This window comes from Charadrius vociferus, unplaced genomic scaffold (genome assembly GCF_000708025.1).
Source record: "Charadrius vociferus isolate BGI_N301 unplaced genomic scaffold, ASM70802v2 scaffold917, whole genome shotgun sequence".
In the NCBI taxonomy this organism is placed as follows: domain Eukaryota; kingdom Metazoa; phylum Chordata; class Aves; order Charadriiformes; family Charadriidae; genus Charadrius; species Charadrius vociferus.
The window spans coordinates 632,350-655,849 of NW_009649175.1; the positions used below are offsets into that span (position 1 = coordinate 632,350).

Below are 23,500 nucleotides of genomic sequence, written 5' to 3' on the forward strand. Positions count from 1 at the left end.
TGAACCGCTATGAAGCTTCCTTTACGAGGAGGCAGTGACTTACCAAAGAGGTGGGATTTGCAGCATGTTCTGCCATCAGAGTCGCTCTGCTTGATGAACGTTTCTTTCTGTAAGTGATAGAGCTCTTCAGTGTATGCTTGTCAGGAAACCTGCTGTACTTTTTCTGTGTGTTCTTCTCTGTGTTGCTTCAGCTGGAGATACTTCTCTTAGGCTGGTCTGAACTTTTTGGCTTAGTTGGTTACGACTCTGAGTCCCATAAGAAGTCAGATAGCACATTTGTTAAGATTTATTGTCTTACATATTTAGGTATTCTTTTTGCTCAGTGTGTTGTTTCCTGTCCAGGCAAAGCTGCCAAAATGATGACATATTTGTCTTACAGTGCTTTACAGTAAGATTTACAAGGTGAAGTCGGTTATTAGGTCCTCAGAGGCGAGACAGCTTGTCCTGGCTCCAGTGCTGGGTTATTTGTGCTTTTCAGCTGAGGGCTGCCTGTTTAGCTCTTGGTGTAGCAAACGGAGCAGTCACTTCAGGTCACACAATTAAGACACCTTGGCAGGCGTCTGGCCACTGTGGCCAGCAAAATCTGCCCTCGCCTGAACGGGCTGAAGGACAGTCTTGGCACAGCAGCGCTGGTGTGGGGCTCTGCCCTTTGCACCGCGTTTTCTCTTGCAGAATATTGCAGGAGAACAGATGTACAGAAATTTCCCTGCACGTCCTGAGAGTCCGCGCTTTCTGCCACATAATTAATCTGTTTTCTTTTGTCATTGCCCTTTTTAAACTGCTTGCTGGCACTGTGACAACCGTAATATTCTGCATATGATTAAATATTGATAAATATGGCCAGGATGATGCGCGTTGGCTCAGTTGCATGTTAGATGAACTTATCCCTGGATCTTCAGAGGATGTTGGATACTTGGGTAATACCACTGTAAGAGGAGAAAGGTGAAGTTGAGCTGTTAGTCGTATAGAGTATTTATCTTGAACAGTCTTATTCGGAAGAATGCCATTTCTGGACTTCGATGCCTGACAGTGTCTGGGACGAGGCTGAATTGCATTACTAGAGGACAGGCTGTGCTTTCTTACCTTAGAGACTCAATTGTCTGGAACCTTGTTCAGATGGCTTACTGCTTTAGTTCTGGAAAACACTAATACAGTTTCCTGTTATTATGGTAAAGTGTGAAAATTTGTTATCCCTTGTTACTAATAATAGCCTTGAATTTACTGTTTGTAGTTTAATTATTGGGAGGTTTTTGTAATGGGATTTTTCTGTGCTATTAGGAAACTTGCTGTTGAATATCCTGTGTCTCGGTACGGCGTAGGAAATGGATAGCTTTGGATGAACAGGGTTCCAGAACTCCAGTTTATTAATGGGATCTACATGAATAATTTGGAAACGCTACAGTGCCATAGTCTTTCAAAATTTAGACCTGTTTGTAGAAGTGAGATAACAGAATCTCCTGACCCCTCTGGATACTGAATAACGCCCCCAATCATCTGAAGAGATCCAACTTATCCTCCGTTTCTCTGTCTTATTAATTCTTTTGCTGGCAATTTGCACAAGAGAGAGGAACAAAAGAAATAATTTAAAAATAGTTGTAGGAGCAATGTGAATTCATGATTCTTAGAAAGTACAGCGCCTTATCAGGGGAGTGATGTCCTATATTTTTCCCATGCAAGCTATTCAATGCTGTAAAAACAAGCAAGTATTTAGATTTTCTTAAGGTTGTGGACACCTGAGGACAGCAACTCTGCAAAATGCCCAACTACTAGAAATTCTTATTTTGGTAACAAAGTTTACTTTGAGTAGTAGATGTTTTGTTACTAAAAGTGTCTTTAGTATATAATATGTTTACATATTTTTTAGAAATCAGTGCTAAGTGGATGTTTTCTTGATGATGGGGGCGCTCCTCAGTTAAATTTTTAGCACATTTGTAACTAAGGTTTTCTTTTTTTCTTTTTTTTTTGTTTTTTTTTTTTCTTTTTCAGTATTTTGTTACTAAAGATACCCACCCCGTTTCTGATACAGGGCAAGTGGGGAACATAAAGCCAAACGGTAATAAAAATCCTGCACAACTCTTTAATACCATTTGCAATTTTCATCACAAAAGTAAATTTTTTTCCAAATCTTTTTATTATGGTAAAAATGTACCAGAGATGTACCAGAACTTGCTTTTGATTTTGCAGTTGGGGAGGTCACTGACCTGTGTTGAGTTCCTCTCTCCCCAGGAGGAAAGATCACGTGAATGGGAGGTGTGCTGGGTAAGGCTCAGGAGTCGTGTTGTATTTCTGCTGCCGTGTGACTAGTGGTGTGGTTCCTAATTCCTCTTCAGGTGTTGCTCTGCTTCAGATCAGCTACAAAACCTCCTTGTTGCCTCGCTAAGCTATGCTTTCCCACTGGATAGCTACAAAAATTCTCTTAAGTACAAAATGTGAAGAAAGGTTCTGAGAAAGCCTTTATGTTGGTCGGATTTGAGACCCATGGTGGTGTTTTTATAACGGTGAGAGAGAACTGGAAGTCCATGGTCTTGGCAGAGTTTAATGGCAAGGTGATCAGTTACCTGCTTTGCTTCTTAACAAGCCATTGTGTTCTGTACCGAGTGTAATTTTCACACTAAGACATGTTCCACCTCTGTAGTTGAAATGGGAGTTAAGAGCTGGTATGTGCTCCTGGATCTGGGTCTTCTGTTCCGTTTGGGGTGTAGCCATTAGTCTGGCATTTTGTCTAAATAGCAGCTTTGCGTTGCATATGCTGGAGTTGATGAAGATATTTCTGTTATATCACTTCTTGGACTCACTACTGCAAAGTGCTTGTCTCTTGGAAAATACAAGCAGTGTTACAGCTCATTAGTATTAGTAAAAAAAAACCCCATATTAACTCTTACAGGACTCTCCTTAAAAAGAAGTTCCATGTAACTAGTCATTAAGCTTGTCTGTGTGAACGATTAGCTCTGGGCAATTCTGTGATGCCTTTTCTGGTGTATTTGTTTATTCTAACACTTCTGATTATTTGGTTTATTTGCTAATTATAAAGAGAAATGTTTTTGTGTTCTAGAACATCCCCTGTTTTAAGATGCCTGAAACTGGAGCTGTCTTGTAGTTTCGCTCAGTTATTCTAAACTGTTCTGGAGAAAGAAGGATTGACTGTGGAAGCACTAAACTTAAGTTTATTTTAAACTAAATAACCTGTATGGCCAAACTTTAGGAAGAGCTTTTGTTGTTGTTTTGGGCATTCATAGTTGTTTAACTTCTTGAAAGAAAATACTTTCTGTTGAATGTCTTGTGCCCTCTGTAGTCAAATGCTACAGACACTACTGTTCTGCTACAACTTGCCTGTGCTAATTGTCGGAACACTCAGTTAGGTAACTGTCACGGCTGTGCCAGGGCATTTCCAGGCTCAGCTGTGTACGTTTCTCATAGCTCGCTGTGAGGAGGATGACGGCGTTCATATAGCTGTATTGTGTTTTGTAAAGGAATTTTTCACTTGTGCACTAGTCTGGGCCTGGACATGGTAGAGATGCTTACATTTTTGTGTTTTGCTAATAATGTCTGGGGTGGTGTATCTCTAGCCAATGTCTTCCATTTGAACTTTCAGGGAAATCATTATTCCCTGCTCTGATTATTTCCCTATTACCATGGCAAATAATTCATGCTGCTAATTAAGACTGTTAGAATTGCACAGAAAGATGGGCAGAGAAAAAATACAGCCTACTTAGGCTCGCAATTTATCTGTCTTATAAATTTATACGACAGTCATTGCTAAGGTAGCTCACAGGTTGCAAATGAAAATATATCTCCTTCTGATGCACGGTATCTGTCTACTGAAGGCAGGAGGGAAGAGCCACATATTTCAAAGAGCCTCGTTTTCTCTGGTGCACATGGAGGGATGAGGTGAGGAGAAACATTGTGCCGTGAACTAGATTTGTGTTCCACCAGAGAGAAGCACATTCAGAGAGACCCTTCTGGTTAGTCCGGAGGGTCTGAGGCCGGGAAGGCCGTGCGTTCCCCGAATAACCGATGACTGGCAGCTTCACGCTTAGCAGGGTTTCTCACACAGGTCTCGGAAAGCAAAAGGCACCGTTTTTGTAATTGTGAAATGAATGGGAAGCCACTGCGGACTCTGGGAAGTAGGTAATGAATCCAGAACACTGTTTTAGTGCTGGTTGGAGTTCAAAGGAAATTAGGAGGCCTAATTGAGGTATGTGGTAAACATCTGGAAAATATCAACCCTGAAGAACGCTGATGGTAGTGTCATTGTTGGTCACATCCAATCCTGGAGACTCCAAAACTAATGGTAATTCTGTGGTATGTTGTGACTACATATCACAAGCCATATATGCTACATCTGCCTCTTTGCTTTTCCTCCTGTTATAAGTAATATGAATTCAATTCAGTCTTGTCTGAATTGTGGTGGATAATTTGTATACTCTTTCCTGTCTTCAGGAAAAGTTATTAGTAATTCTTGTTTAATATAAAAAGACAAAAATCATCAACATTGCCAATGGCATTAGAGTGAAAGATGTCTCCATTGCGGCTGTTTGTACTGTGCCGTGTCTGTAACTGGTAGTGCTGCCCATTGCACACCTACTGGAGAGAGAACAAGATGCCTCGTGTTAAAAGAGAAAGTGCTTTTCTAGTCTTTCTTCTTAATAAAAGACGCGTGTTTTCCTTTGTAAAGGACCAATGTGATCAGATATTTATCCTCCCTCATTCCCAGGAGAGCGGACATTGTGGCTTGTGCTTCCTGTTTTGTGAAACAAGATTTCATATAGATGACTAAGTCTCTGGAATCTATGTCATTCTCCCACTAAAAGGAACTGAAGAGCAAATTGGCTTTCTAAAACATGAAAGAAGGCTAGAGCAAACTCTTTGTCATCACATTCCTGATCAAATCCAGCATTTGCCTTCCACAGAGTTCCTAATATTCAGTAATGTCAGTGGTTTCCCATGAGGCTGCTTAGGTGAACATAGTAAGTGAGAACTATTGAAAGAGAAAAGAATGAAGACTGGCTTCATTATGAGCTAAATTGGGTGAAAACTATTTTGGATTGTATACGTGTTTTGCGTGTAGTTTTCCAAAATCATACTAGTGTCAATCCGTATGTTTCTTACCTTCATAATAAGTTATTAATCAGAGAAAGAAAATAACAACTATGAAACAAAGTTTATGTAAATGATTGAATTCTTACTCGTATCTGCTTCGGAAATTATGGGGTGATTATTTGCATCGTCTTAATTTTGAACTCTAAATTTAGGACTGCGTAAATACCTGAACTGAATGGAGAGAACAGAGGGTAATTGCAGACCCTTGGCAGAAGTGTTGCCGTTCCACTGACCGCATAGGGAGCGCGGCCTTGTAAATAAAGTGCTGCAGGTGCCCTGCATAGGAGGACTCGAATAACCTCCGTGTCCGTTTGCTACGCCACCATTTGACTGAATATCTCAAACAAATTTGTAGAGAGCATGACAGTTGGAAAAAGAGGGGAAAAAAAAAAAAAAAAAAGGTGAGCCTTCCCGTCCATCTGCTGAGGTGTCAGCAAGTCCTGATTGCTCTCTGAAAACTTCACTCCGACTTGCACAAATGCAGTCTCGTAAGCATCCCCTGCAGTATCACAAAGAAGTGTGAGCCCTTGCCGTAAGATGTGTGCCGTGAGTGTGGCTCTGTATGTGTTTCGGATTTTTACAGCTGGTTTGGGATTGAAAATGTGCTTTCCAATAGTTGTACTGTTATAGTAATTTCTGGAGAGATTAGAGGAAAAAAATTGAACAAACCAGTGTTAAGTCCTGAATAAAAGTTTTCTTCAGTTTTTCATCCAGAAATCACGCCTGTCACTTTCTCACGTTAAGATGTTGCTCACCTGTGTTCCTTTTACATAATTTTTCATTTTTTCTTGCATTTCAGATACCTTGATTTGGAACTCTCTTAAAACTAAAATATAGGGAACAAAACAAGTAGGAAAAATGTCTTAAACTTCGTCCTGTTTTGATTTTAAACTGCTTAATCCTGTGCTCCGCTTCCTGGGAAGCGTTAGAGGCTGCCGACAAGGCATAAACTGCTCTGTTGTTTCCAGAGCGGTAGAGAGAGAAGCCTAAAGGGAAAGTCTTTTGCGTGTGTGCGCGCGTGCGTGCGCTTCTTTCCAGATCCAGTGACATGGGACTTCAGCTGTGGTTTGTGCCTGCACTTGGGGAAGCTCCTCTCCCCATGCTTTAGTCCATCCCTGGAACAGCGTCTTCTACCCATTGTTTGCTGGGCTTGACAAAAATCTGGGCTGGACGCTCTGGGATCTCTGCTGTAAGTCACAAGCAGTCACTTGGATCTTCACTGTTGGGATCTGGGGAAGAATAATATTTAATTGAGAGAAATTCCAAAGCTCCTTCCTGTTTCTCAGCTAGAGGCTTTTGATATTTTCACACCCTAGCAGCTCTACAAAAGTGACAGTTGCATGGCTGTATAGTGCGTATTAATACTTGTATGTAGACTGAAATCACACTTTCCACAATGTTGTGAAGGTTTTTTTGGATTTTGGGGTTTTCTTTCCTAGCTTGAGGTGAATTTGAGCAGAGCTAATTTCCCCGCCCCTCCCCCCCTTAATAATTTGACACACAGAGAAGGAGTTTGTTCCAGCTAGATGTTACTTACAGACTTCAAATACTAAAATTACTTTTTGAACATCCAGAAGCAGCAGCAGTACACTTCTGCACTCTGTGTCTTTGTTTCTGTAAACTTTTGGAATTGACGTCTGTGAATGAAATGTATTTAATTTACTTTTCTGCCTCTGATTGTAGTATTTGATTTGCAACTTTATGCATGGCTGATGAAAGTTAATCACTTACACATTGATTAAGATAATTTTCTCTTTTTGTATTTCAAAAATACAAGATGCAGTTGCTCATGCATAAAAGCTTAACTTAAAAAGTCCCCCAAAGACTAAGCAGTAATGAAATAGTGTTTTAAAAACAGCTTAAAATTTATGGTAGCTACATCCTCACTGTGCTTTACTTCTTATGTAACAAATATTAAGGATGATTAAAGCGATACTTTTAAATTATTGGTTTTACTTTGTTCATCTCTCTGTCATTCAATTCTGAATAATGCTGTGAAAGTGAAATAACATTTTAATATTATGGACTCAAAATAGCATGTAGTTTTTAGTTACAGGAATCAAAGTGACAAACTGTGAATTCTGTCTAAATTTAGTAGGTCGCTCATGTATAATACTTAAACTAACAATCAACAAGAAATGCTAATATAGTTGAGTCAGCTTTGTCATCTTGCAACGACATTTTTTGCAGTTTAACTTGTGTTGGAGTTGAGTTTATCTTCCTCTAGTTCTGATGTGAGTGCTTTTGCCTGTAGGCAGCTCTGGGATTAAAAGAGTGTTCCGAGGGTGAACTCGGTTATTTTTAGGAGGGTTAAACATCTGGATGTTCACTACAAAATCTTTTCCAGGAAAGCATTTTGTTCCTGAGCAAGAAATATAAATGCAGTACAACAGCATGTAATCTCTGGCTTCCCAGGGGACTCTGGTATTTTCAGGCTGGTCTGTTGCTTAAAGTAACTCTGAGGATTACTGAAGGATATTGGGAGGATTTACCTCCATAGTATTTTTGTAGGTGGCTTTCAGACATGGCAATCCAGAACAAGGGAGAAACTGGGCAGGGGTGCCAAATTAGAAAGGAAGGAATGGGTATGGGGAATGTAAGAAATACCTTTGTAATGTTTCTAAGACTTGGTGTGTTTGCGTTCTGCCTGAAAAAAAGTAGATTTTTTTTTTTTTTTTTTAGTGATCGATCGGTTGATTAGTAGAACAATTGTCCTCTGTCAGTGTTAAACAGTTTTCTGGATTCAGAAAAATACAAAAATGTTACAGGTACAATATAGGATTTGGAGAAGAAAATTTAGGTTGTACGTAATAGTTTTAACGCATTTCGGTACACATTGTATGTGTGTGGGGAAAAACCTTAAGAAAGTTCTGAAAGTTAAATGAATTAAATGCGTTTAACTGAAGTAACTTTGTCGAGAGCTGGACTTTGGTTTTATACGAGCTGTCTTACACCCTTGATTATACAGAGTACTACTTTAAAAATGTATCTTGACAGTCTAGCTTGAAACTTGTATGGCTAGAACAAAAGTCTTATGCAAATACACCAATGTGTTTTGAAATTCCAAATTTCAACAATATTGATTGCTAAAAAATTACATTTGCAACTGAGCAGTATTTTATCCCCCTTAGCAGTTTCCAGGTGCTGCTTAAAGAACTGTGACATTCCTTTTTCATTTTCTTAATACGTGTTGAGTATGTTTAGCTCTACACTTTTTTTTTTCTCAAGCAGGAAAACGTAAGATTTTCAAATTTTAATTAGTTACCAATTTTCTAAGATTGTTGATATGATGGTAAATATATTTGTGGTGAGAGGCAATTTTGTAAGTAACTGATATGTAGGTGGTTTATGTACCCCTTGAGGATTTCAAAACCTCTCGTATTTATGTGCCGAGAAGATTATGTCTCTCCAGTTGTGTGTGAGCTGGTCTAATAAGGGATTGCTCCTCTCCAGAAATACTGTTTGATTTTACTTGCGTGCATTATGATAGCATGAGACTGCTGAGTTGAAAAGACTGTCTTGATTATTTGAAATGCTTAAATCTGGTCACTCTCTTTAATTTGTCTCTTGTTATTTACTACATACTTTAATGAAAATGTGAATTGAAATAGATGCTGAAGGATCAGCATTTAAGCTTCCAGCATGTAAAATTTCCTGGAAAGCCAAGTGCTCTACTATAGCATCAGCAGCATGTCTTCAGAGTGTTTGCTCTATAGTAGCTCCTCGATGCCAGGCATGTAGTAAGTCATTCTGAGCCTGCTGGTACATGGACATGCCTATTGAGCTCAGTGGTTCTATATTTCTCCTGAAAGTGTTGAGCTATTAATTCCCTAATCCTTAGGGAAATTATTTTAAATTAATGTAAAAAATTAGAGACTATTGTTTCAGTGGGGTTCAGGATTCATACAAAAGTGTCAATTTGCACTTTTCAAAGCAATTCTCTATTTAAAGATGGGAAATATAGAAGTTAACATGATTTGTATTTGTGAGTTTTCCTTTCTATCCATGTGGTTGGAAGTGTCATGGTTTTTAATAACACCTGACAAATCTGATGTGGCTGCTCCTGGCGCTGCTGGATTGGGCTTCTGTCTGGGTTAAAGTTCTGTTGTTGAAGATTTAATCTGACTCTGCTGTAACATTTAATGAATAGCTAAGTAAAACGTTTTTTTAATAAGTGGATCACTGCCCTGATGTGTTCCAGTTTGTCTAGCATACAACGCCCATTAAATGAGTACAACTTGAATTAATGAAATGAAATGAATGTTACAGTAAGAGGGAGATGTGACCAGAAGTTATCATCTTGAGTCCTTTTGCTACAGAGCATCAGTTGTATATTTAGGATGACCATTGCAAATTAATGGATGACCTGTGAACAGGAGAGAACTTGCTTTCCTGTGTAGCGTTATCTTGATGCCTTTACACAGGAGTTTATTTTTTAAAAGACAAACATTTTGTCCAGTAAAAGCAATCTTTTTGATTTCGTTTGGGATTTCTAGTAGCTTTTGAATCTAGTTACCCCCGGGCTTGCAGCAATAGCACAGGCTCACCCTCTGTGGTGTCTGACACTGGATTTGGTGCGTATGTGTCAGTTCTGTGTTTGTAGAAGAAGAATGGTACGTAATGAAATTACAGCATCTCTCTGATACAACTAGTTAAATTTTCAAGTGGGTGTAATTTGGTCCTGTCAAATATAAATTTAATTTCGTCCTGTACATGAAGCCTCATATACTTCAATTTGTCCAAAAGGTTTACATGGTGCAGTGCTGAAGACATGACAGCTGTTTTTAGGAGAGTGTGCTGTTAATAAGGCTGGCAACGTTCAGAGGCTCCGCATGGGAGATGCCTCTAATAATCTGTCTGAACATTATCGTTTCATTAAACCTCCGCTGTTTAGGGTGAGTACAAAAAAGCAGTAGGACACGTTCTCCTCCTTTTTCTTGTTTCTCAGGACTGAAAAGAACATACTGGATAATATGTTTGGAATGGGTCCGTTTGTTTTTTGTGGTGTTTGGGTTTTGGTTTCCCATCCGTGAAAGCACAACGCGTGAAAGGGGAAGAACTGCCGTCTCTTGTGTTGTCACTAGTGTTTGTGTGACTATGGAGACGTTAATCTGAAAATGAACTTGGAGTTGGGGGGGGAAATTGTTCAACTGGATGTTTACCATGCAGTGTTGGGAAAGAATACAAATTCCCCGATTGCTAGTAACATAATTTTAGGTCATTTAATCTCATAGTTCCCACATTTGGTGTTTCCTTTTGCCTGTGTGTCTGCTTCTCCCCTTACTGTGTATTTTTCTACGGTAAATAAACTCAGTTCTTATCTCTCCCAGTCATCTTAGAAACTCTTCTGCACTTGTACCAGACTGATAATTCTGCTCACACTAAAGCTGAATTCACACTTAAATACCAGTGCCTGCCTTCTGCCTTAATAGTCCTCTCTCCTTCCTGTGCTGTATTTGTTGTTTGCTCTTACAAAATGCGATTAAAAAGAAGAGAAATAAAGAGGAGAAAACAGCTCAGGAAAACTGTGACTACAGAAGTGTCTATCCAAAATACTAGCGTTAGTAGGCTCAGTAGGATGGGAAAAATCATAATGCTCGTAATGCAGAACCTTAATTGACTTCTGTACTAAATCATATGCAGTTTTAACAAGTTAATTGCATTAGAGTCTGTTTATATGCATTTAGTGCCTCACTAACGATTTGCGCTGCAGTTGTGTTCCCTAGCTTCACGCCACCCTGAGTCACTGAGCCTTTGGCACAGGTACCTTGGAAACACGCTGCACTGATTGTCTGTAGTTCTTTGTAGTGCTTTATACATCTTGGTGCTTTATACTCAGAAATTTTCTTCCTGCAGTAAATACATGTAGCGCTCTGATTCACTTGTTTGTTTTCTTTCTGTACTAAGTAAAACAGCCATTCTTTCCCTTTGATTAAGAGACTCTGTGGAGTGTGTTGTGTGCTTGTGGGTGTCAGAATTTTACCTTGAGTTAATAGGGAGTCAATGACTTGCATCAGAACAGGAGCAAAATCCCAATTTTAAGCTTAATTTCTCCCCTCCACCTCCTTAGTTGTAACTGAACTAATCATGGGAATCATGGTGTGTTCAAATACAGCTTAGTGCATTCTCTCTGGGTGGGATCCATTCAGCAGCAAAAAGCTGCTGTTTGACATCCTGGTAATGTAGATCCTGACGGTATTTGATGCTTGATTTTTTTGCCTGTTTGAATTTTTTGTAAAGAAGTTGCCTTGCATTTGCTATTTAAAAAGCAAAATATGTTGCTGTTTGATATTTTTTTTTTAGAATTGTACTTCTGGTTTTGTGAACAGCAGTGCATTATTCCTCTACAAATGGAGTACTGGAACCATGAAATATTATCATTCCAGTATTACAGAAAACTTGTTGCGAGATTTTACTTAAGGCTTTTCATTCTAACTGCATGTAAGGTTTGGTTTTTTGTGTGGCTTTTTTATGTTTTTAACTCCTTGCTTTTCACTTATATTGGAAAGTAGAAGGGGTGCTATTTTCAGTTAGTGCTTCTGCTTCTCTGAAGAAATTAAACATACCTTAAATTTTCTGGGTTCAACTGCTGGTGGTTCCTTGACCACTTGAAGCTCATTTTTCCCCCAGTAGCACTTTTTTCTGGTATTATCAGGAATAACGATGGTACTTTCTGCTTATATCAATATGCTTTTTGATCACGTTTGTATGTTTGGGGAATAGATTGATTCATCTTAGGTGTATGACTTTTGTGCCTGCGGCTGCCAAAGTAATCTGAAACTATTGTAGAGCTTTCGGTCTGCTACACACCCGAGAAGCTTTTTTTTGTTCTTGAGATGAACAAGTGTAGAGCTGAAGTCTTACTGTCCCCCGCTTTTCTAAATTTAGAAGAACTTAGAAGTCTGAGTGGCACAGTTTTAAAGTACTCAAAAGCAAGGCTGGTCCAGTATGACCAATTGTATGAGCTTATTTTGGTGCTCTGGGAATATGTGGGAGGGAAGGTTGGGTTTGGGGGTTTGGTGGTTTGGGTTTGTTTTTTCTTCTTTCTTTTTCTTTTTTTCTTTTAGTCAAAACATTTTTGTGTGTGTGTGTGTTCGTGTAAGACTTCTACAGGACATGTTATTGTCAGAGGTTGTACATTAATTGTTTGGCAATAGCTTGCAAAATCAATATAAATCTTTTAATCATGAGACAGAGATTTGCGCACCGCTGTCTTCCCTGGTCCAGATGGAGCAGCAGTGGAGACTGGGACAAATATTTAATTCCAAATAATGAAAACTCCCACGTTTTATCAGCTTGGACAACGTTTCGTTACGGTTTAGGGTCCTCTGAGATGCTGTTGGCTGAAGGTAATAACTTGTGCTGTAGTAGCTGTGTTAACAATGTTGAGTCATGATATAAATTGCCTGTCAGCCTTTTCACTGCAGCAGCTTCTAGCCCTGCTCGGAACAGGTCTTCCCGCTCCTGTGAGAGCGAAATACCCAGCCTGAGCCCACATGCAGGCTGTTCTGACTGTGCTGTGGCTGGCAGCCGTAACCGTTAGGTTGTAGACATCTCACTGTATAGCTTGGGTGGGACTTTGTTATTGAACGGGAGAGTCTTGTGCAGAAGAGACTTGTACTGGGTCTTCAAGCAGTAAATCTGTTTTATTGTAAATTGGAAGTAGGGACTGTCTTCCTGTTTTTGGTGATTGTTAGTTGTTTATTGTTAATGAGCTTTTCTGTTAAGTGGAAAAAGGCTTACAGAGATCAAAACATAGATGGGAGCCTAAGGTGAAGACTTCGGGGAAGTTTTTGTCCTCTTCCTGTCACTAGAATAAATGCTGTGAAACGAGACCTCGCACTGCGCAGCCTTCTGTCTAATGCAGAACTGTACTACCAAGTGATTGGAAACTCTGGGTTGCATATATGACTGGGATATAAATTGATACCTTTATAACCCAAAAAGGTCTTAGCTGTCAAAACTGCAGAAAACTTTCCTATGCCAGGGGTAACGCCTGACATTTCCGAATGGCCCTCCCTGAAAGCACGGTGGTGTTTGGATCCCGACGAGGCTGCCCAGCGTGATGCTGTAGACAGCTTGCACAGTGGTACTCTGTAGACTTAAAAGTACAGTAACCACACCCTTGATTCGCCTTGTTTTTCTGATGTAAAACGGGCTATTTTTAGAATATTCATTCAGTTGAAAGTGGTAATTTAGACAGAAGAGCTGTTTCAGCAAAGCTTTGGGATAGGCTAAATGTTGGACTGACCTTTGCAGAGTTCACTGGTCTGCTGGAATCTGAGAATTTACATAGAGAAATATGCTTGTGGTTCTGGCAAGAAAGGATTGTGCACAACAGATCTTGATTTGATCTCTTCTCTTCTCCCTCCTTCCAGTCCTTTTGATTATTTGTGGAAGGTGGAAACATTTTCCAGATGAGGAAAAGTCTTCCTATGTGGATTATGCAGCTTCAGTTCGTTCTTGTGGCTGAGCCGCAACCTTCTTGCTTTGTTAGATGTCTCTTACATATATTTGTGTATATTTTCATAGTTATGTGTTTACATCTTGTTCTGATATTTGCTGATGTTAATTCTTCCATTACATCCATATTTTTGTTTGGCAATTTATATGGTACTAGAGCAAAACTTGAATCTATCTTCTGCAGTCCACTGAAGTCTTCAATAAACTGATAAACTATGAAGACAATTACAGGCAAGAAAATTGCTTTACTTAGAGTTCAGCAAAAGAGTCTTATCTCTTTTTCTAATTCTCATGAAGTGTGTTTTTTAACATACTAAGAAGTTTGGCCCTTGCAAACGCAGTATGGCTACTTCTCGTACCTCACTGAACACCCTTACATGTTAACGATGCTGGGGTTTACTTGACAGTCTCATTAATGGATTGCCTGTGCATCAAGATGTTGTGCTGTGGTAGGACCATGCAGCTGTACCTAAGGGGGTTACAAAAGTGTACGGGTGCTCAAAAGGGCTTGTGGGGACAGATAACTTCATCAGAGTTTTCGAGAGATGGATGCTACAGCGTGCTGCGACTGTAGAGTTGACTCATGAGAACAAATCCGGAAGGACTGAAATAGTACAAAATGGTGCTGTAGATTGCAGAAACTACACTACCTGTCGTCTGTTTTGAAAACTGACTTAATTAAACCAGTGCTAACGTGCGTGTAGAAGGTTAGTTAGAAGGCGATAGGAAGGTTACTTTTGTTTAATTTACATTGGCTCCAGGAAAGGTTGGATTGCAGGTGTGTGTATTACAGCATACTTAATCAGACCTAACTGTAAGCTGCTCCCGAAAGGGTTTTAGTCCTCCCTTGTCCCTGGCCACATGTTGACTCCTTTCGTCTTTGCGTCATACCTAGTAATTGTGCAACTGCTGGCCTGAATGAAAACTCGCTTCGCAAAAACGATAATTTGCCAGGTCAGCTTGCTGGTTTGCTGGGGTAATTTTTCCACCTCTTTTTTTTCTTTTCCTGCCCATGAATAAAATAAGCTTTTCTACAAAGCCCAAGCTAATTGTAATGGCAAATTTTTGAAAAAGGAGGTTTTGTTGGCAGAGCTCTATGGATGCTGCTGGAGTCAGAGGTGAGCTAACTTAAAGTGGCAAAAATTTACAGTGTGGGGCTGGCCTGTTAGTCTCTCTTGCCTCAGACTTTTGATTTTCAAACCAACAGAGGGAAGTCCTGTCTTAAGCTAGAGTCCTTTAGATTTAAGTGTCATGAAGGAATAAAAGTAATAATTGTTTTAAGAAGTAAAAGCAGAGCCGTGCTTTGGCTCAGCAGTTTGCTGGGGCTGGTTTGTAGTAGGATGCCAGCGTTCTGGGATAAGTTAGCTGATCTGAAACAGCTCAGTTAAAATAAACATGACACACTTAAAATACAAAATTGAGTAAAACGTTCACTGCTAACAGGCTCTGTGTTTTGATATCAAATGTGTTTTTCCATGTATTCTTGTTCAGTTTAACTCATTGAAATGATACAGCCTAACTTCTCTTCCATGGGGATCCCTTACTGCAAACATCATTGTATGGACGTTTTGTTCACATTTTCAAAAAATGTTTGCAGTCATGTATGCTTGTGATAGAGTTTCAAAATCTACTTCTGAAGAGGATTCCTTGGCTGGTGATGACATGTGTTTGGCAGTAGTAGCATGCCCTGCTTTTCGTGACATTCTGTTTTTTCTTTCTTTGAGAAAGAAAGAAGGGGAGGTTGCCAGGTCTTTTTTTGTTTGTCTGTTTTAGAGCAAAAACCCCAACCCAAACCAAATTTACCAACTAATGCTTCTCAATAAAACAGTGAACCTCAAAAAAGTAAATTTATTTCTCTGGGAGGTAAGAGGTGAAAATTATGTATCCAGACTCCCATTCAGTTTACAAATGGATAGCGTGAAACCAAAACGCCTGTATTTTCTGTTGTAGCCATGTCAATACATTCGATGTTTTTGGATATTTATTTTGGTTCTGGCTATTTAACCAGATGTGTGTGTCCAGTACATCTTAGTTATAGATGTCATTTTTCTCCCCTAACAATGGCAGTTTTTTCTCCTGAGTATGCTGTTTAGTGTGGTTCCGCCAGAGAGATGTGGAGGTCAGGAGCTGAAGATGCATTTGAGGTACAGGGGCACTGTTCTGTGTTGGTTGGAAATAATGCTCCTTTGAAAGAGGAAGGTATCCTTACGCTTCCGTGTAGGAACTGGAAGTTGTGCTCCCATTCCTGCGGGGAAGGGAGTGCTCCAAGCTGAATGGGGAATCTGGAAACCTCCCAGTTACTGTTATTCTTAAACTGTGAAACATGTAATTCTTTGTTCTGTTGGCAAACAGTCGGGTGAACCAAAAGGGTGGCTCAGATAATGTTTTTAACAGAAAATGTTTTTTTGCAGGATTGTCTCTCCTGATGCCTTACTGGCTGTATATTTCCGTTTCCTCTCTAAGTGAGCTCAGAGGAGTGTTTTTCCTTAGCAATTTAGTTGGGAGCTTGGCGTTTGGTTTTAGGGTGAGAGGTTTAGGAAGGCAGCTTTCTGGAAAGGGTAGAAGAGGGAATTGGGGTTTTCAGTTGGATGTGTAAATATATATATGTATTTTTTTGTATCTAATAGCGTGCAAATGTTGTGAGCCCTGTGTGTGATAAACAGCAGAATTATTCTCCGGTTACAACTTTGAAATGCCTGCCTGCCCCCTAACCAAGTCTGCATAGCAAACTCTGGTTTCAGTGGGACATCTCAAATTACTCTTTTTTTTTTTTTTTTTTTTTTTACTTCAGATTTGCTTTAAGCTTTTTTTCTGATATGATCCATGTTTCCATAAATTACTCAGACTTAGCAGACCTTATCTGCACGTGACAATGAGATGAAATTGTAAACTTACTTTAGAAAACAAGCTATTCCTTTAACGTAAGTGAAGTCATAGCAATTTGCTTGTTTTTCCTATGAATCACGCTGAAGAATGGAATAGTGTTGAGATATGTTTACAGCTGTGGGTGCCATGACTTCACGCTTAAAATTATACCTTTAACTGTTACACTCGGATTTAACTTTGGTTTGGCAGCAAGCCTAATGGAGGCTCTTAAATATGTATATATCTTGCACATGTAAGGCAGTTGAAAGAGGCTTTTTAGTTATACCCTTGACCTGGAATCCAGTGAAGGAAAAAAGTCGTATTGGTTTTACTTACAGAGTGAGTCTGCCCCCCAACCAAAATGAATATTTGTGCAATTAACTGTAATTGGTCTTCATGTACATGGCAGTGCTCTTCTTTCAACGTGCCCTAGGGCTGGGCTCTGGAGGCCTTGGGTTTGATTTGCTCATCTTAATAAATGATGCCGCAGTGGTAGCTCACAAGTGCCCTGCACTGTGGCATTGAAACTGAGTTGCTCTTACCAATACATTGTCCTGATCACTGTGTTCTCTCATATGTCTTTGAAGGAATAAAACAGTAGAATGTTTGGCAAATATCGGAGACAAGTAGATTCAAGAAAACGTTTTTCTCCTGAGTGGCATATTCATGCATGATCAAAAGAAAATAGATGCACAGGGCCATTGGAGCAGCGTGAAGGTGAACGTTGAATTCTGCCTACAGCTGATAGCTCCAAAACCCAGGGGTGGGGCAGGGCAAGTGAGTTGCAAAATATTCTTCAACTTGTCTTGAATTTACCAACTAGTATTTCTTGACTTTCTGTTTTTCTATTGCTGTAGCAATCGCTGATGTAATAAACACATTAATCAGCTTTTGAAAGATATAAAACCCTTGGAGGAGAGGGAGGCGGGAACTTTCTCCATCCCTGATTTTTGTCATTTTACACCAGATTTCCAGCAAAAGTTGGTTGTTGAGGTTTGGGTGGGGGTTTTTTGTTTTGGTTTTTTTTTTTTTTGTTTTTTTTGTTTTTTTTCTGGTTCTCTTTGAAAGAATTGACTGTCTGCTGAGATGGGACCCTCAAACTGAATGCGTGCATTCAGCAAGTTCTGAAAATGAGTGATGAGTGATAATAGGGCAGGGACGGAGATGCTTCATTGTCACCTTTCCAATGCTGGTACCTACCTACATGGAGTTTTTTTCTGAAGAGAATGAAAATTGGGAAAGTGGGATACATGTTTTGGTGGGCATGGATTGTTGTCATTTACCTTGTGAGGAGACTGATATTTTAATTGTAGATGAAGAGTACCATATTGATTGAATGAATAGTCATGACTTTTGGTGTGGGCTGGAGAGTATTTGAAGTTATGTGTGGTCACTTCTCAAGCAGCCACATTTTTCAGAAACTGAAATACGCAGGACCCAGTTTTCCCCAGTTGTGTCTGGTATGAGAAGCTCCCCATGAGTTTTGAAGGACTTTTTGTAAAGGAGGAAAAAGTATGGACTAAAATTTTAGTCAGAAAGACTTATATTAGATGTCAAGAAAAGTATTCTCATTTCACTGATGGGTGTTTTAAACAACAGGTGAGGTAAACATCTGTCATGACTGACTGATTGTCTTTCTCAAAAGTAAGATCAAATTATAATTCAAGGAATTAAATGAACTCCTGACATTCCTGTCAGTGTGAATTTCTGTGATTCTGTGATAGATGTCTGCAAGTTGTAGACTCGGTCCCATTAAACAAAGTAAAAGACCTGTCTCTTCTATTTTAATCCATCCATACTCTAGCCTATCTAGTATGCTTATCTTCCTTTTATAGTTTTATTTCTCTTAATCTTGAAAGCGCTTGGTGTGGGCTGGAGAGTATTGATATCGCGTATGATAAATACATGATGAAATGCAGTCTTCTGTTCCTCATGTGAACTTCAGTGAAGTTAGTTCAGCTACTGCACTTCTCAAGTTGATGTGATTTATTTGTTTCTCTATTGTTTGCATTTATTTATTTATGTACAGTAAATGCAGGGAAAGTTGCTGCTGTTCTAACAGCTGCTGTGTGAGAACGATTCATGTCCAAGGCCTTTAGCGTGCATTGCTATGGAAACTTTGGTGCCAGCCTTCTCACTTCCCCCTTGGCAGAATTTTTCACAGTAATTTCTCTTGTACCTGGAAGTCAGGGGAGTGATATTTGCTACTGAAACATTGAGGGGCTGAATTTCTTTGATTAGCCATTTAGTAGGCTTCCTGTGCAAACAGAAAGACATTTTTATTTCAGTTACATAAAACTCTGAGGCAGTAGTTTTGGGGTACTTAAGCCAATGCTGCCACTGAAAAGTCTTTCCTCTCTTGATTTTTATGTCCAGAAACATACCAGATTAGGAATCTGGATCGCTTGAGAAACCTACCCATTCGTTCTCCATTATTATCCAAGCGGACACATCCCCCGATCTAGTTTTCCATGTGGTTTTGCAAATGATTGTGCTGGCACAAAATGAAGAGAGAGAATAGTGGGTGATAAAAGGTGAGAAGAAGTTGCTCTTGTAACGGCAGTGTTGGCTTGCGGTCAGTCAGTCAGACTGGCCTGTGACGAGTAGGTTATGTGGAGGGTAATGCTCTGTGCTGCCATCAGGAGACACATTTGGTTCTTAGTTCTGTCCTTCTCTGGGTCTTCATTGAACAAAGTGAGTTGCAGGTACTTATCACTCAACACGGAGGGCAAAAAAAAGTACCAGCCTTTGCCTAAGGGACTCCTTCTGCTGGTTCGGAAGGACTGTTGAGACTCCTATCAAGAAACTGCTTATCTTTTGGTGATAAGGAAGACCTGAAACATGAAAATCAGTGCTTACATTGACTGGGTGATTTTCTTGAGTTGGAAGTTCAAAAGAAAACAACAAAACCAGAGGAAATAAGCAGTACGTACATAATAGGAGAACAGTAGGGCTAAAAGACGGGGGGTTTATAAGAACTTGCTAGCAGACAGATGGCAGAGACCCTGTAGGGTGAAGGTTCATGGTCAGAGACAAGTGAGCTTGGACCTGTGGCCACAGGGGAAAAGAGAGCTTGACCTGCAGCTACTGATAGAGAGGAAAGAGAGCTTGCAAGTGTCTCTAATGGAACGCTATTACTGTTGTTGCAGCTTTTATTAGCTGGTTACCACCTCCTCTAGCTGCGCATGAAGCGGGTCTCTGTTCCCTTGGGAATACAGAAGGTATTCATTTTTTCCCAGAAGAAGGGAGAGTGCTGCTTGGAACGCCAGCTGTAACTGCTGTGGCGTATTTTGCATGGTTACTGTTTGGGACACGTGGAAGCGGTGGTGTGTTGCAATGGCTGGGCATCCCTGGAATTGTTCTGTAGGTAAAGGTCTATGGAGCAGTCTGTGCCAGGCTGGAGAGCTCGGTGCTGGGATTGTTGTCTGGACAATACTCTCACTGTATAGCTGTAGGGCTGACACACAGAATGTTACAGAACAGTGCTTGCTGTGTCTCTGTCTTGGCATGCCTTAGCAGGCTCTGTGTTGTAAGCACTTGCCCATGAAGTTGCCAGAAATAGATGCCTAATGGCAGAGAATGTGCTAAAATTGATCTCAGCCGTGTAAAGATGCAGGTTCGGAGTGAGATCTCGAGTTGTAGAGCAGAAGTTTGGGAAGTTATGTCTGAGCTGGCTGAGAAAAGGAGCTTAGAGAGAAAAGTAAGCCATTGGTGTGTTCCGTTTTATGAAGTGCTTGGGTCTAATGTTGTGGTCTAATAACTATAAATAGTTATTTGTTACTTGACTGAGTTAGCAAGGATCTGTCTGATAGCCTGATTAAATAACTTACTTCTAAAACAACTTCCTTACGTGGATGTTGAATTTCAGGTGTGGTAGTGCAAGAATACTAAAAAATCTACTTCCCTGGGAAAACCAATGGTGTCTTTGTATTTTGAGCAGTGCTCTGCATATACGCCAGAGTTCAGAAATGGGCTGGTGGTTGTTCTTGTAATGTGGCACACAGATGAACTGCACCAAATTAAGTCCTTCAAAAGACATCAGTCTTTAGCATGGCCTTATGCAGTATTAATTTTCAGAATGAGAATGAAGAATAACAATCTTTTCTTCATGGATCGTCATGTAGTAAGTACTAAGAATTGCTTCTAAAAATCAGTATTTAAGTCAAAGGACAACTATGCACAGCCTTGTTACAGGCATTTTCTGTGCATAAGTTTCCACTACTTGTTCTGAGATTAAATACTTAATTTTACAAAAGTACCTACACAAAGGTACAAAAGTAGTGTAGAAGGAAGGTGGTTTCCTTTTCGTATGCGCAGTGGAAGGCTGGTTAAATGTGAATGCACAAAATTTTGTAAGTGCGGGTTTTTGTTTTGGTTGTGGCTGATCCCATTTGAGAAGAACGTGGCACCGATGCCATGTTTAGCTGTGGGAGTATGCAAACTTGCACACTTGAAACATGCTTATAGGAGAATCCAGTTATATGCATATGGACTCTGTTGGACTTGTAGAAGGTGCTTTAAAACTCAGTTAAAAATGCAAATGGCTTTGCAGATTACTATCTGGCATTTTGAATGATATTCAAAACTTTGACGTAATCTTACTTCTCAGTTTTTCATGTGATGCTGTCCCTCGCTCATTTGCTTATTATCTCTAGTCTAGATTAATGCATTAGAAAGTGTTTATTTAGATCAAGGGTTTGAATCTGTTAAAAAAAAAATTCAGATTTTAGGAATCAGTTCTGCTTTCAGGTTTTGTGCAATACCTTCTATAATATAGGGAAACTAGATGTTAAAAACATGCCGGGTTTTATTACGATGAGATTCACTTAAGCATTATAAAATTATTCTTGAAGTTTGCTTGTGGGCTACTCCTGTTGGAAATTTTGGGTGGAATCTGGACATGCCCAAGCTGCTCGCTTGACTCCCGCCGCGCAACTACTCGTAGATTTGTCACACTGTGTGTGGTTTGTGCTGCTCTTCCTCCAGCTGCTTTGGGAAAAGGAAAGTGTGACTGTCTCTCCTTGGCCCTGTTTGCTGGGGTATCAGTGGACATGAATTTTCCCAGGCCGTAATCGTGATACCAATATTAAGATTTTAGGATGTCCTGCTGTAACATCTTTGTGTGGAGAAGTCAGGAAACATCGCTGGTCTGCTGTGAGTTTATAACTACGCTACTGTACTTTCCTTGTGCGGGATGGAAGGACTTCAGCTCTCGTTTCTCCCTTGCGCAGACTCAGCAGGTAGCTGTCCTACTCACCGCTGCAGCCTGTCGGTAGGGTTATGGTATATTACATCACTGTTTCCAATGGGTTTGCAGGTATTCCGTTTCTTTCATTGTGCCAAAGGGCCTTCAGTTTTTTAAACAAAACTTAATGGATTATGCACAGGGCTGGTCCATGATCCATGTATCATGCTTGTTTTATCTGTTTTATAAATCTCTCTAACATTTACAGCCTTGTTTAGACTAATGTTTAGTAATTATGATGAAATGGCATTTTAATTATTATAGCTGCCAAAGTTGCCACCAGTGATGAATTGTATGGAAAACATTGTTCATCTCAAAAGTATTTGCCAATTTATGAAGATACAATTTTATGAACATCAGTTAATAAAGTTTAGCACATAACCCTGGGCGTGTTTAATCCCAGCTGAGACTCCATTCAATCATTTTGCTTTTCTTATAAATTTGGAGTTCCTGAAGGTTCTTTTAATAGATGAATCCCACTATTTATTCTCAAATCCAAACAGGATACGAAGTTTCCCTTTCCCTTCACTCAAGGTTGGGTGAGGGAATGCTTCTCCTTGAAACCGAAGCTAGTAACAGCACGTAAAACTAACGTGCTCATCCTTAAGCTATTTCTTCTTGGTGTCTGCTTAGCTGTAATCATTGGCTAAAAATAATGTGCTATGAACTTTATAAAAATGCTGTTCAGGTTATATAAAATATATACTGATTGAAAGTGCATTTGCAATTCGGTATACTGATCTTCATGGGTGCTTTTAAGACCTCTGTTCCACCACCTGGAGACTAAAGGTCAAACATGACCGAAATAAAAAATAAATATATATAAAGCTTAAGTTTGTCTTTATGTGTTGACCAACTTTATGAGCAAATAAGACATCTGTTTTTCACTGTTAGTGTGGAGTAATCTTGAAGTTACTTATGGTAACTAACAAAATAGTTTCTCATTTCTTAAAAGCTTATTCCACAAGTATATAATTTCATCTAAAAGAGGCAGTCTGTTTTGCAGTGAAGTTTAATATTGAATTTCTATAGTAGAAGGTTCACATTTGTGTTTATATATTAAAAAAGTACTTTAAAGTGTGTGTCTAGTGGTTTGGTAATTTTCTCTAAATTGCTTTTAAATTGGGAATGGGGTGAGCGATTCCTTAACTGTCTTGTATCTTCAGCTTTTATTTGCTTAGTGATATTTAATTTGGAACTATCATGTAATTCAATTATCTTTGTTCCATATCCATAGTCTTGCTGAAATTAGGCTTTTTGGTTGGTTTTTTGTAGGATAAGACTAATGCAATTAACATTGGGCATTATTCTTTTCCATTACTTCAGCACGAGTTGTTGAAAAACGGTTGGGAGCTGCAGCGCGACTCCTGGACACCCTGGTACGGTGTTCCCCCGCCAGCGCGGTGGCCCTCTGCATGGCTTACTCCAGTGTGCCACTGCCTTTCTCTTTTGGGCCCCCAAAACTGTAGGCAGTACTCGAGATACGGTTTCACAAGCGTGAAAGGTTTCACTCAGAGTTTCACGAGGTTTCACTCAGAGTAGAGGGAGTGATCGTTTCTCCTGACGTGCGAGCTGTCGTCGTCGTCTTAAGGTCCCTCTTGAATGGTTTTCTGTCCGCCGGTATGTCAGCCCCGCTCTCCCCAGCTGGCTGGCGGCTGGGAAGGGGCTGAGGCTGCCTCTGTCTCCGGGTCCAGATCAAAAGACGTTTCAGCGTAAGCTGCAGAGCAGGGTTTGGCCTGTCAAGGATAGGAAAAAATATTGGTGAATATTAATATTTATATTTCTGTGCTTTTAACAAAACATGTGTTGTATCAGGAAATGAATGTA

General features: G+C 39.8%; 1 protein-coding gene across 1 annotated transcript in view; it reads left to right on the top strand.

The window, feature by feature from the left end:
- Positions 1-23,500, top strand: part of SPPL3 (signal peptide peptidase like 3) — a 64,254-nt gene that overhangs the window by 16,106 nt on the left and 24,648 nt on the right. The gene's annotated exons all lie outside the window — the stretch shown is intronic.